This window comes from Ammospiza caudacuta, chromosome 1 (assembly GCF_027887145.1).
Source record: "Ammospiza caudacuta isolate bAmmCau1 chromosome 1, bAmmCau1.pri, whole genome shotgun sequence".
NCBI classification, from domain to species: Eukaryota; Metazoa; Chordata; class Aves; order Passeriformes; family Passerellidae; genus Ammospiza; species Ammospiza caudacuta.
In genome coordinates, this window is record NC_080593.1 from 126,259,758 (window position 1) to 126,274,382 (window position 14,625).

The 14,625-nt window shown below is 42.4% G+C and overlaps 1 protein-coding gene across 2 annotated transcripts in view; it reads right to left on the reverse strand.

Annotated features, from left to right (window-relative positions):
* The window catches only part of PAG1 (phosphoprotein membrane anchor with glycosphingolipid microdomains 1), an 80,564-nt gene that overhangs the window by 39,026 nt on the left and 26,913 nt on the right, over positions 1–14,625 (reverse strand). The window contains exons 1-2 of one of the 2 annotated variants that reach the window (XM_058814700.1): positions 5,428–5,461; positions 2,850–2,914 (exon numbers count right to left, since the gene is read on the reverse strand). The gene's annotated coding sequence lies outside the window, so the exon portion shown is untranslated. Of the gene's footprint in view, positions 1–2,849; positions 2,915–5,427; positions 5,462–14,625 lie in introns of those variants that run through there. The other variant, XM_058814709.1, reaches the window with a different exon arrangement.

Below are 14,625 nucleotides of genomic sequence, written 5' to 3' on the forward strand. Positions count from 1 at the left end.
CTCACAGATTCTTTTATCTAACTCCCTTCCGCCCTGAAGTTTACAATCTCCTTCCAAAAATTTTTCAATTGCAGTTCCCATCTCTTAAATTCCCTCTCTCTCATCAGCTTTCAAATAATATAACTTTATTTTAGAAAAATGATGCTGTGAATTTAGCGCTACAGACCAATCTGTTCCTACCTTTTTCCCTGTGCTAAAACACAGCATCTAATTTTAAATCCTTTTTAAAAATTATTTTTTAAAAAGGCATAATACAGCCCTTTAGGAAACGTATATGAACTTCCTGCCCATAAAGGAAAAAAATGAAGTTCTTGCTCTTGACTGTATTAATGCTTTCCCATTCAAATTGATACATCTGTATGGGAGAAAAAGGAGATTTGGATTATCTGTATTCAAGAGAATAATTAAAAGAAGTTATTGCACAAAATGATTAGATTTTCTAGCAACACAAGTTTGATTCTGTGATAATGTTGAAGTTACTCTCATCAATGCCAAACACTTTTCATCCACACAAGAGGGGCTTTTAATTTTCTCTGTACTGAAAAAAAAAAGCCATTGTATTTTCACTGATGATGTTTATTATTTGATTTCTTCTACTTTCTTTAGATAATTAAATAGATAGATTTGCTCATTTGGCTATAGCTAAATTGCTGTAGTAGTGGCAGACAATGACACTTTCAAGGCCACACTCTACATGATTAATCTTTGCTCCAACTGAGAGCCTTTATCGTCTGGGGCTACCCTTCCTGTTTGTCTTTTCCTTGTTTTCAGTTCTCCCTATCAAGGAGAACAACAAAAATCATTATGGGTTTTTAACCTAGGGAATGACATTTTTTAGCTCTGAGGCCTATGTGTAAATGTAAATTTCCAGCTGTTACAACAAAGGAATAGCAAATGTGAGGCAGACATTAATATATTATCCATTGTTGGTAATACAAGCAAAAATCAACCTTAAAAAATCTCCCAGCTATTCCAGTAATGAAAGCTCACTCACTTGGGTGTTTACATGAACCTGTGCCTTCAGGAATAAGATCTATCTAGTTTCTTGCAATCTATGGAGTCTAGACAAATCCTCTGTGTCGTTTCTTCCTCCTCTGACATTAACAATTCAAGGGCTAGAACATACAGCCAACAAAATCATCTCCACATGTTTCTTCGGCTTAGCAATCTGATGAATGCCCAAAGACCACTTACTGCACAATGAAGTCAAGTGGTATCTGGGAGGATTCTGGATCCCATGCTGTTTTTCAAGACCAACTTCAGTACCAAAAGTTAAACCACATGTTTGGTTTCCATCAAGCACTACCACTCGAACATAAGTCTTCACACACTTACAAAGCCAGTTGAGGCAGAACTGATGAGCAACCACTCTGAACTCCCTAAGAACTCTGCTTTCCTTTGAATCCACTGGCTGAAAAACCACAGCATGGCTGTGAATGCAATAAGGGGCTTCTTACAGAATCTAGCATATTTGTTGCTTCTACCATCTTCTAACCCTTGAAAACTTCTGAATTTACTGTCCTGGCATGATGAACACAACTCACTCAACAACTCATAGTCAGTGACATAGAGAAGCATGGACATTCAGAGCACACTTAGAAGTTTAGTTTTCCCTCCAGAGAGTCTCCAGCCTTTGTTTAGCCCTCACCATAGCACATCTCTCATCATCTTACCTCTCTTATCTCCCATCATCCTCCCCATAGACCTTGGATCCCCATGAATCCTGAAAAGTCCTTCATTCTAGCATTAATACAGCAGCAACTTCCTAATGCCTTGTGTCAGGCACATTTGTGTTTGTAATTCCTTTCACACTAGGCAATTCATTAAGGGCTCTGTTTTGATTACCAAAATGTGTGAACACAATTTTGTATCTCATCTATACAGGGTCACTCTTATGTCAGCTCGTTTCTGACTGCGACAGCCTTTTCCCATCCTAAAGGCAAAACAGTGTTTACATTTGCTTAGCTAAAATATTTACATTACACATTCAAATGATGCATTTTCCCAGTGACAGGGCTCTCCCTGGTATTTCCTCCTGTACCTACTATGCAGCGGAAATGATTAAGATGAATATTCTGGGTGTCTCTAAACAAGCAGATGAAGGAAATATGCAGCACAGCTGTACTATACTAACACTGCTAAGACTTTGCAATATGCATGCAGGCTTGTGAACTGCCTAGCAGGAAAGCCTGCCTTTTAGGACCCCAGAACAGAAGACTTCCACATTTCCTCATCAATTTATTTCAAACAGATTCTTCATTTATTGACAAATGATTTGGTGACTCAGTGCATGAGGACCTGAGAGAGGAGGTGAGAATGGTGCTGTTCACTGATCATCAGTCTGCCTGAGGAAAAAAGCCTGGAGTGCACCATGTCTGCAGGGCAAGAGAGGTGATGGGGACTGCTACCCAGACAGGGACCAGTGTAGAAGGAAAGGTGACACTAACGTCAGCAGGGGAATGCCACAAAGTGACAATATTTCGGGGAATCAGAAAACACACTGCACACTCCTGTTTTAATGCAACATTACCAAGTTGGAGATAACACTGCGAGTGATGCTGCACCAGGAGGTCCTCCAGACCTCAGCAAGAGAGCAAGACCCCAGACACACAGCAAGAGCCTCTCCCCACAGGGACAGTTTGAGGCTCGTAGCAGAAAAGCTGAAATTCAACAGCATTTAAGACATATCATCATCTACACCATAAACAGTCTTGCTCATTTATTTGTTACTACCAAACAACAGAGTCTCTCTGAGAAAAAATTAGATAGAGTGCAGCAACTTCTCACACAGACTCTGTAGCAATGCAAAATTAAGAAGTTAAAGAGCACACCTAAGGTGTACTCCTTACCTTATAACATCATCCACACAGGTTTTCATACAGGCTCTCCCAGTGAGGAAGCAAAAGCTTCTGGGCTGAAAAACCGATGAAACACTGGTTAAGACATTATCTCAAAACCCCTGTCTGTGCTTATGTCCATCCCAAACTCTGCTGCATCTTTTTGTTTACAGAAACATATACAATAGACTGAAGTCAACTTCGTAAGCAAAAGCTATTTATTTTAAATTGACCCTGCCCACTTAGTGTCATATACTCTGAAGGAAATGTGTTATTAAAGTCTGTGTATAAGTGAGGCATGCAACATCTAGCAAACAAATATTATTTGGTGGGATTATTTTGTGTGGGACATGTATTTACTCCACTTTTTAAAACTAACAGCAAATGAAACTTTGTTTGCCCGTTAAAACCAATCAGTAGAAGAAAAGTAAGAGGCTCTACACCAGTATGAGGCAGTGTATTCAAAATAATAAACAACTAATTTTGATTTAACCTAAAAGCCTGCATGGAGGGAGTGAGCAGGCTCATCACCTGCCTGCCTGGTGCCCAACCAGCCCCACCACCAAGTAGCCTGAGGGGTGTGTAGGGATTAGTGGGCAAGACACTGCAGCAGAAAGGGGATGCCAGAAATCCCTGGGCTGAGGGGGCCAGGATAAACACAGATTCTGCATTTTGAGCCAGCAGCTAGCAGCCTCACAGTTTTAATTCAGCTCTTTGAAAGCTGCTTTCCTCTGGCCATCCTCGGGAACACAGAGTTTGCAGCTCCCAGCCTTTGGCAGGCCAGCTCACAGAGCCCCGCCGCTTTTGGCAGAGCAGCGTCGGGATGATGGGCAGCGGCTGCCGCTGTCACCAGCAGGATGTTTTCTGGAGTTTCTCCTACAAGGCAATGTGTTTATTCTTTGAAACAGTTGCTCCCTAAAGATTAAAACTGAGCAGAAGCACAAAAGCAGCGTGTGTCCTCTGGGGCCGCTCTGTGCCATCAGGCAAACAGGAGGTACAAGCTGTGTTCTCCCAAATTGCACAGAACAAACGGCGCTGCACTGGCAGGACCCAGTCACGTTCCTCAGTGCACAAACCACACTCGCCTCATTTTAACCCCTTCTTAGGAAAAGACCTTCCAAACACCACTTGTGTTGTTAAGAGCTCCAGATTTAGAGTTGTGTGGGGAGTCTTCAATGCAGCTGAGCCCGTTCACCCCAAAAGCATGTCAGCCTGGACACAAAAGATGAGCAACAGCCACAAGGTTCGTGCTTTTAAGACCATACTTGTTATCATCCCAAATAGCAGTACACACTCTCAAAAACAGACTTGTCAACCACAAAGAACAGACAGCAATATGAACAGCCGACACTTGGACAAAATATATCTTAGAAACTAAAAAAATAGTCATTTAAAACCCACTAAAATAGGATTGATGTACTAAGAGCACATGAGAAATACTGGCACAACAATGAAAAATCTGCTTGGCACAGTGTGTAATCATAGTTATTGCAAGGTGGCTGGAAAAATAAATGCAACAATGATTTTTCTTTCTGCTGAGGTATGTGCAACAAATGTTAATGTTTTTACGACTGTACAGGATGCATTGTACTCCAGGGAGTACCTTGAGAGGTGAGGAACTTTCTCTGGTAATAAGAAGTATTTACCTTGTCTATATATCAATGTATTTCTATTAGCATAATTAATTTAATATTGCATATAAATAGTAACTTTTGGCTTAAAAAGTAAGATGGAGAAGGAAACTAAATAGTCCTTTCTTCCTCTGATGGGAACACATACAGATCTTCTTATTACTGGTAACACAAACTAAGCCCACATAAAGGGCAATAGCCAAACTTCAATAACCCTCAGCACAATGAAGCTTTACTCTCCTGCAGAGCACAGGGCACTTCATAACTTTCCTCCCTGTTGTATCACTCTTATTTTAATAAACAACCAAATAGCAGCAATGGCCACTAACTTATGCTACTCTACAGACAAAAATATTACCTTTGGTTAACAAGGACTCCTCATCTTAGACCCTCTTTGCATTGTGCAGAAGAAGATACCAAGAGAAGCTGTTTGAGCTCTGACACTCCCTCCGGGCATTAACGCAGCTCTCGGAGCTGCTCACCCTGTCCCGGCCGCTCACCCATCCCGTATGCAGGGCTCGGATCCCACCTTCGGGCACAGCCTCACCGATCCCGAATGCAGGGAGTGGATCCCACCTTCGGGCACAGCCTCACCCATCCCGAATGCAGGGCTCGGATCCCACCTTCGGGCACAGCCTCACCGATCCCGAATGCAGGGAGTGGATCCCACCTTCGGGCACAGCCTCACCCATCCCGTATGCAGGGCTCGGATCCCACCTTCGGGCACAGCCTCACCCATCCCGAATGCAGGGCACAGATCCCACCTTCGGGCACAGCCTCACCGATCCCGAATGCAGGGCACAGATCCCACCTCTCCTGGCTGCCAGGCGGGCACAGCCTCACCGATCCCGCCTGCAGGGCTCAGATCCCACTTTCCCGGCTGCCAGGCGGGCACAGCCCGCGAACAATGCCGCCTCTGTCAGCCCGCCACAAAGACACGCTCATCCGCAGCCCCGCACCTCTTTTGCTTCTTATTCTTCCTCTTGGAGCACAGGGTGATGAGGAGGGATGGGAGAGAAATGCCGATGTGTTTATGGTCAGGCACAGCTCCGCCGTGCCCAGGAGCGAGGCAGTGGCAGCGCACGACGGGGCCCAGAGAGGAGCCGGGATCTGCGCTGGCAAGAGCCCTCCCTGCCTCGCTTCACACATTTTTGTTTCGGATCCGTGGGTGGTTGCATGAGCAAGCAGCCGGAATAGGGGAGGAGTTAGACAAAATGCAATTTAGGACTTGGAAGCCTCGTCTGCCTTTTCGAGAGGAGGAAGAAGAGGCGAAATCGCAGTGCCCGACGGGGCAACGTGCCCTTCCCAGCCCGGCTGCTGCCACCTGCTTCTCCAAACCTGCCGGGAAATAAAGCGGCTCTGCCCCTCTCCCTGTGCCTGATCCCCGGGACAGCACACGCACAGCAGCTGCTCTCGGCCCCGCTAACCACACTCCAGAGCCCCTGAGCACGCTGCCTGTCCGCTCCTGCCCCACAGCATATCCAGCTCCATTTTCAAGGAGGCACGATGCTTCATGATCCCCATGAGCAACGAGAGGATGAAACAATAAATGGCATCCTCAGCAGATGTTTACAGCTGTCACCAGGCAGAGGAGGAGACAGCAGCAGCTTAAATCCCAGTTTTCTGCAAAGCTTTCCTTGGAAATCAGAGAGGCAAAGCCAAAAGCCCTTTTAAAATCATAGTTTTCCATAGTTTTCTTGTTTTGAAAGGACTATCATGTGCATATAGTTCATGCAACTTCAGCTTTGTTTTCCTTCCTGTGAGAAAATGAAAAGCAATGTCTGGCTCAAGATGACAGTGATGATTCCTGCTGAAACCAATTAGAATATTGCACTTTAACTCAAATATTCACAAGCCAAGCTCTGTGATAGATGTGAGATGTTTCACGCTCCTCCACATGAATTGTAGTCCAGATCTAGAAACATTGCAAGTGAATAGAGCAGCAAGCAACACTGTGTTTTCTTCTTGAAGTAAACACCAAGGGACACACAGCCCTTGGGTGCAGCACAGCTATAAACTCATTCCAGTCCCTGATGAACCACCCTCACAGTATTTTCCCATGCAATTAGTATTAATTGGTGACTTGCTGGCAATCTCCCAGGGGCCTATGTCACCCTTTTAGCCAGTCCTACCAGATCAGCCTTGAGATGATGATCAGGGCTAGGCAGCCACCCTGCTGCCCCACCTCTCAGCGCTCTTTCTTGCTCTTGTATTTCTGGGCACTCTGGCAAGGGTTGTCTTGAGTAATGAACAATCAAAGACACACCTCTTACAAATTAAAATATTCGAGTTTGTAACATGAGACAGCAAAGTAAGAGGGTGACTTCTAGAGGGAATTTATAAGCACTTTAAAAAATTATGTTCTTTTAAAGCATTTCACTGAAGCTAAACTCCAAAATAATCTTCAGGAGAACTGAGCAGTAGTGCTCAGTTCAGTGCCTGCATAGAAACAGACCTGTAAAACTCTGCATCTTGCACTCAAAATTAAGCTGATACAGGACAGCTGTGAATGAGCAATCATCTCTTCTAATTTTGTTATTTAATAACAATTCTTAAGGATTTCCTTTTATAAATTAATAAGATAAAATTTGTCTTAGGCATCTTGTCAAATGGACTTAAGCAGGTTCAAGAGTGCTTTATTTCAGCAGAGCCCCACAACTCCACAGCAATAAACAAAATCAGATGTTCTTTGACTGAACACTGTAAACATCTAGAACATATTTCAGAGTAGCTTCCAGGGGCATTTTCACAGTACAAATCGCTTTTTGCAGAATGACATAAGTAATGTCAAAACTTTAAAAACTAGTGCTGAGGTGGTTATTCAGAGTCAAAAGGATGTCTGAAAGGAGAATTGTGCAGGGGTCAGCCTACAAACACCACTCAAGTCCTAGTAAAGGATGCAACATCTAATGGTAAAATACATTAGGAAATTCTTGTGGCCAGAGGCAAGCAGAACTGCTTCAACTAAAACAGGTCAAGTATAATCAAGAGCACCAGGCCAGCTTTATTCCTTCTCCTTTTTCTGCTTCCCCTTTTTCTGCTTCTCCTAAGTTTCCAGTCCACATAAATCAGTGGTCCTCAGTGTTACTCTTCTCATATCACTTTCGTCTTTTACTGCACAACACTTAGAAACCACAACATAACATAAATAGCTGCCTAAAAATGGTGTATTTTGGCTTGGAGGTAGTGAAGAACACTGAAGATGGTTATTTCTCTTGGAAATCTTGAGTCTGGAGTGGAGGAGCCTGCCTGTGCCATCTCATTTCATCCCAAGTTGTACCTTTACATTTCATGTACTTAGTCTACATAAACTCCAATGTGAAAGACAAAACTCAGTCTTTACACTGGTCAACAGATGTAGAGAGATTTATCACTTACATGTAAGTTGTTTATATGACATAGTTTATTGAATTTTTATTTGGAGATACTTCTGCTTCTGAATCTTTGTGACCCTACTTGATTTTCATTCTTAAAAGATCTTACTGTCTTTTTTTGCCACATCTATGGCAAGTAAAGATGCAGATATTATTTGCCAGGGCCCCATGAAAAAAATGAATACTTTCAGACTATTCTCACAATTATTGCAGAAGTACAGAAGAAGACCTGAATTTCACTGGTGTAATTTCCCAGCAATTCCATTAACTTGCAGTATCTTTGGACATACCCCATCAATCTGAGATAGCCCTCACCTCTATCTCACACCTGTTTAGCTCTCCAGGTGTATAAAAACACAAGGATATTACCCAGGGCAGCCTAGGTGGCAGAAGACTTCTGTCATGGATTAAGGAACCACAAAATAGTAGTTTCAGAGAAGAACTTCTCCATAAAATCATGCAAGAGGAAGGAGCACTACACACATTCACTGCCAGGGACAGGAAGGTGCCATCTGTGTCTTTGGAGATGTAGAAAAACTATGAGATTTCTTAGTATGATGCTATTCTAAAAATTCTGGTTTGCTTACAGGATTTTAAAACACACACATGTTCAGACTGCCACTTTCCATCTACAACTAAGAGGAAGAGGGACTCAATATTCAGTTTTCTGAAAACACAAGGCCAAGAGATTCTTTCTCCAAAGACGTACGCCAAGACTTAGTCACTGCCACTCTAATTCCCTGACAGCAAAATCAGTCTTTACAAATACAAAGCAAACATCTTTAAACAAATTATGAACATCTCTGGCCATACAGATAAGACTAACACTTGTAAATTACTTCTCTAAATAGGTGTTATATCAAATCTCCAATGGGTCCAGATAGACGTGTTCAGCCTGCATTAGGTGATAATGAAGCCTGAACCCGAGAGATCCTAGTTAAATTTGGATTAGCTGTTGATGAAAACCAACTTGATAACACTGCTTATTCTAGACTTGCCTCAATTACAGTTTTTCCAGTCAAACTTGTCACTGCTATTCCTTCTTTCCAAGAGCATTACTTTTGTGGCTGTTTTATTTGTAGTGTTACGTGGCATCGGTACCTGAACCTCATCAGCTCCTTCTACTTGCCTGAGACAAATGCTGGATCATAGCAGGTCCTCTCCATCTATGGGAGACCAAACACAAAATTACACTTACTCAAGCATCACCTCTGCCTCTGGCTGGGAGCTTGGCAGAGCTGGGAAGTGCAAATCTCCTACACAAAGGAAGACAAATACACAGCAGGCTGCCCCCACTGCTGAAAGATCTGTATTTCATTTTGAGCTATTGATCAAACTGAAGTATTTCACTTGGGCACAGATCATTTGGGTCTACACTGTTCTCTGTTAAAAGCTCTTTAACTCTTGACTAACTCAGGTCATGTGGATTTTTAGCTTGGCATAACTTGCATGTGGCCACAGCCCCTTCTCAGAGCTGTCACGTCAAAGCCTTACAAAGATCTGACATCTACCAATATAAGTCTAATCTTCTGTACTAAAAGGATGCAAATAATTTTCTTAAATATTTTTTCTTATGGAAGCTGGTTTGCAACATTACAGTACTTATGAAATACTATACATCCAGTAAAGTATTTAAGAATAATTGATGTAATTTAAAAATTTATTTCTCACCTGTCTAATAAACACTGATAGTGGAAGTGAAACTTTCACCTCATCTGAGGTGAAAGAATTTGAGCATGGCTCTTTGGTTTCCATTTGTAGTAACCAGAATTTCCAATTGTTTTTTCACCCATGTACTTGAGTGATTTGGGCTTTTTTCCTTCAGACAAGACCAAATGTATTCAATCCATTACAGTCAAGACTAAATACTCACATATGGCTTCCTAATGTTACTCATTAGGACATAGATGCTACAAATGTGCTTCCTTCAACTTCAGCTGCCTTTTATTCTCCCCTGTAGCTTGCTCATTTTTGTTAAAAATTAAGAAAGGAATCAAATGACTAAATTTCCATTTTCCACTCTTCCTAATTTTCAAATTTATGCCATTTATAAGCCTCAACTATTCTATGAAAAAACTTTTTTACACCATTTAACAGAACCAAAATCTTGAAGGAACAGAGATTTTTTTTTTTTGGTTTGTTTAATCCTCTCCTGCATCCACTCACTTTTCCTATTTTCCATTCCTTAATTAAATTTCAGGTCAAAGATCTTTCTGACTCAAGATATCCAAATGTTTTCAGATTTGGCTAAAAAATTGTGGAAATCCATTATCCTATATCATTATATCCAACAAGGAGAAACTCTCATGAATTATTTGAATATATGGACAAGATCTGATTATATAAATCAAATTGCTAACTCACATGCACAAGGGAATATAATTATTTTTTAAAATGTAAAATATGATTAGAGTATCCTCAAAATAATTGATCAGACTGTAAGATCCTAGCGGGCATAGGTTCTGGAAATGGAAATGACACCACTCTAATCAGGAAAACAGCCATGAGATATTTATATATTTATAAATAAATAAAGGGCTTAACTTTGAGATTACAAGCGCAAGAGAGAAAAAATGTCATCCTCCTGTCATTTGTTGACAGGCTGTGACAGAGAGAAACTTTGTCAGTACTTCATCACCATCCATGACTGCTCTGCATCTCACCTCCAGTGGCTGCCTTGCATTCCTGAGTCCTGATGCCTTCAGACCTGTTAGAATTATCCCTGTTTTTCTGTCATGAACGCTGGCATCTTACTCAACAAAAGCATATTACATAAAACTGTTCGTGCTCAGGAAATTGCATTATATTAAAAGTAATTATTAAGATGTGATTTTCTCTGTGTAAGCATTTGCACAAATTGTACAAGTCCTCTTACCACAGCCACTGCCACATAGAAACTGTGGAATCACATTTAAGTATTGCATCAGTGACAAAAGTGTCCACAGCAATTATTTATTCATAAAACAAGGAACATAAAAACAACAAAAAAAACCCACCCCAACCCACAAAAACAAACAAACAAACAAAAATCCCCCCCACTCTTAGAAACCTTTGTTTAACAACAGTGAATTGAGACATTGTTAATATTCAAAGTTTAACTTCAGGAAAAGCAGGATGGGATGTAGACTGTCAGCTAACCGTTCTTGTTCTCTTTGATTATCACTATATCTTTCAGAGTGAAAACTGGTTTAAAAATCAGGAAAAACAAGATGTACAACCTTAGACCCAATCCAAACAAAAATCTGGTTAATTACATCAAAAATTTCTTAATGCAGCTAAAGCTCTTTGTGCTGTCCTCCCAAGTACCCACAGGACAGAACAGTGAGCTGGCTGCCCCTGCACCTGCTTCATGTGACACTCGACTGAAATCTGTCAGTGCTGCCCACAGTCTGACCTATGCTTCTGACATAAAAGAAAAAATAATATCCTAAAGGACCTGCTGAGCCCTCAGGTTCAAACAGCTTTTGAAGCTGAACAACAGATCAGTAAGAGCTGGTGTTTTCACACTCTCTCTGCTATTGTTGTTTTGCCTGCCCTCCACACCACCTGTGAGAGATGAGACCTGGTTTTGTCTCTCATATTGTCCTTCAATACTTTGTTCTCCTTTGGAGATATCTGTCATGGATGCATTGACACATACCTGAAAGCCTCACCCCAGCTTGGTTCACAAGATTGAAGTGAAAGAATTTATAGACTAATTAAAAAGGAATTCAAAAGAGCAAATCTTTCAAGTGTCTGATATAGCGAGTCTTACGCAAGGGCGCTGAGAAACTGGGCCCTGCCCTGACTTTAAAGTTTACTTTAAACAATCACTGCTGGGAGTGGAGTGGCTCAGTAAGTCAGAGGTGTCTGTCCACCAGGGGAGTTCCACAAAAGCTCTCAAAGTATCTGCTAATAAAGGCTTTGCCCTGGTCACACAGCAAGGCTGTGACAGAAGCTGATTGGCTTTGTTTTTTTAAATAACTAATATCAACATAATGAAAGCTATCTTGGGCATGGGGAATACATTCCAGCTGGCAGGCAGAGGCCCAGCCTGTGGCACGTCCCTGCTCCACCAGCCTTTGGCACACAAAAGCCACCTGCAAGGGAGACCTGACCCCGGAACATCCAGGCTCTACAGGAGCGTGGCTCAGTAAAGCAGGAGCTGCTACAAGGAGGGAGCAGAGGCAGAGCACCCCTGGGCAGCCTTCCCCTCCATTTCAGCAGGGACTTTTGCAGATAGCGGTCTTTTGGGTGCCACCATCCACCATCCTCCTCCTGGGCACCTCCTGGGAGGTGACAAGTGCACTGGACTGGTGGCTGGAGAGTGCAGAGCATCGCTGCTCTGACCAGTGCCCCAACAAGGAGGACTCCCCAGAACATTTGTATGTCTCTTTCTCTTTTGAAAATGACCTTTAAAATCACTCTGCCAGCAAGAACTGACTAGGATGTTTAAAGGAAACCTGCAGTAACTTGTGGATGATAAGATTTTTATTTTTTTTTTTATTCTTTGAATGTGACTTTTTCATTTACATGAGTGGCTGAGACAGCCAGAGTGTTAATGTGCATGTTCACCACCTCCAGACTCCATGCTGGACCAAATGCACCAGAGAGGACAGTAAACAGAATTTCCTCTGCCAACTCATTGAACTGGGAGAGATGCTAGCATAAAACTCTAGATCCCAGAAATGGGATTTGCTTAATCAAGTGAGCTTTGCCAGAAGATGTAATCACACACCACAGAAGATTACATTAGCCTTTTAGAAAAAAACCCACACTTAACCAACTCCTGAAATTCTCCTTTGATATTTGCATGAAATCCATGCAAATTGTATGGGCTTCAGCATGTGTTTTCTCCCACACCAAAGCAGCCAGATGGACAGCCAGGGATGTGAGAAAAATATTTTCTGCTAAGCCTGAGGGGAGATGAACAAGAAAAGAAGCCCCCACATGCTTCTCCCCAAGTCCAGTGCATACATCCCACCCCTCCATACTGTGAACCTTCTTTTCACAGAGATCCTTTCCTTTGGCCATGGAGAAAGCAGTGGCCTGGCAGCCAGGGCAGTGCTCCTGCCAGCACCTCAGCCACAGCTGGGAAATGCACCTGGGGTGCAGGAAGGAGTCTGGGGGTCCCCACCTCCACCCTGCTATCCAGCAAGGCCCTGGGAAGAGGGGTCAGCCCATGGCATAGCCATCAGTTATTGCAACACATAAAGTGGCTTTGTATCAATAGCTTTTGTTCCCCTAAAATTCATCTGCACGAGCTTGCTTCCTTCCTAGCAGTTGTTAATGGATTTCATTACAGCTTTCCCGCTTTTTCACGTACATTCCTCGCTCCATGAAGAAAGCAGGGGAGCAGCTGCAGCCAGCTGTGAGCTCCCCCGTGGGACCCTGAGTGCTGCCTCTGAGACACCAGGGACAGAGCCACGGGGATGGAGAGACCTTAACTGCAGACAAGATTGCTTGCTGCTGCGTGGGAATGCGGGCAGCAAAGCGCTGCTCGTGCTCCAGGCAGGGACAACGCGAGGGTGCCTCACACACTGCAACAAGGAAAAGCACTCATCTGAATTCTGTGGGGCAGAAGAAACAAATTCACCATGCAGAATGTTTAGGAAAGCCTCACCCCCTCTGAAGTGCTTCAGGAATAATGTTCAGCAAATGGTAACTGTACCCTCTCCACCTTTGCCTTTAATAACTGAGGAAGCGAAAAACAAAACATTCATTTTTTTTCTCCATAATTTTTAAAATCCAATTCTTGGATGGCTGTTAGCATCCTCTCTGCATTACCAGTTACCAGAATTCATCATGAGTCAAAGCCTGAATATCTTTGCTTGGACAAATCTCCTAGGAACATCAGCCTGGAAAGCATGCCCTGGGAAACAAATCAGTTCTTCCTGACATGGGAAGCATCTCAGTCAATAATCCCAACTAATGTGGATGTCTCCACTATTTTACTTTGTACACTCAAATAAGGGTCTTTCACATGTGCATGTCTGCTATTTCAGATGTCCAGCCACTTCAAAACTAAAATTCAGATGTTAAGAATGTGAAATACCAGACATTCAGATATTCTCCAAGTGATCCTATTAGGACAGAGATATAAGTGGGCTGGCAGATACACTTTCAAAAATTACAAGTCTTGTACACACAAAGAAATCTCCTTGCCTCTCTCCATCAAGCAGCTTTTACTGTTTAGTTAGTTATTTTTTTAACTTCAGTCTTCCATTAATTCCAAATCCTGATAAAATAAAACTTTTGTTGCTTGGTCATAAGCTCATAAAACACAAGAAGAGCTTAATGCAAAAATGTGAATAAGTTAAGCAGTTTACATAAAATTTACATATTTGCTCATTTAAACAAGGGGCACTCTTTGCAGTAATTTAATGCTTTGGCTTTTATGTTGCTCCTTACTGATATAATAATAATTGCCAATAGATCCTTTACAAAAAAAAAAGAAAAACACAACAAAAAAAAACACTCACTGTGCTGTTTGGGGGTTTTACAACAATATTTAACAGAGGGGAGAACATAAAAGGATAGGGGCCTGAAGTCACGCCTCCAGACAAAGTTCATATTTACCACCCACTATGAGCTATGTGCAAACCCACTGTTCATGGGTACAAAGACAAGACCAGTCAAGGTCTGCTGCTACCTGTGACCTCTCTGAATTCTGCTCTGTGCTCCTGTTGCTCAGCCACCCCTTCGCTGCAGCTGCATCCCTGTCCTTCCCTGCCTCTCCTCTAACAGCATTAGCAGAGCATCTCCCAGCACTGCACATGGCCTACTTGATTCGTCACTGAATCA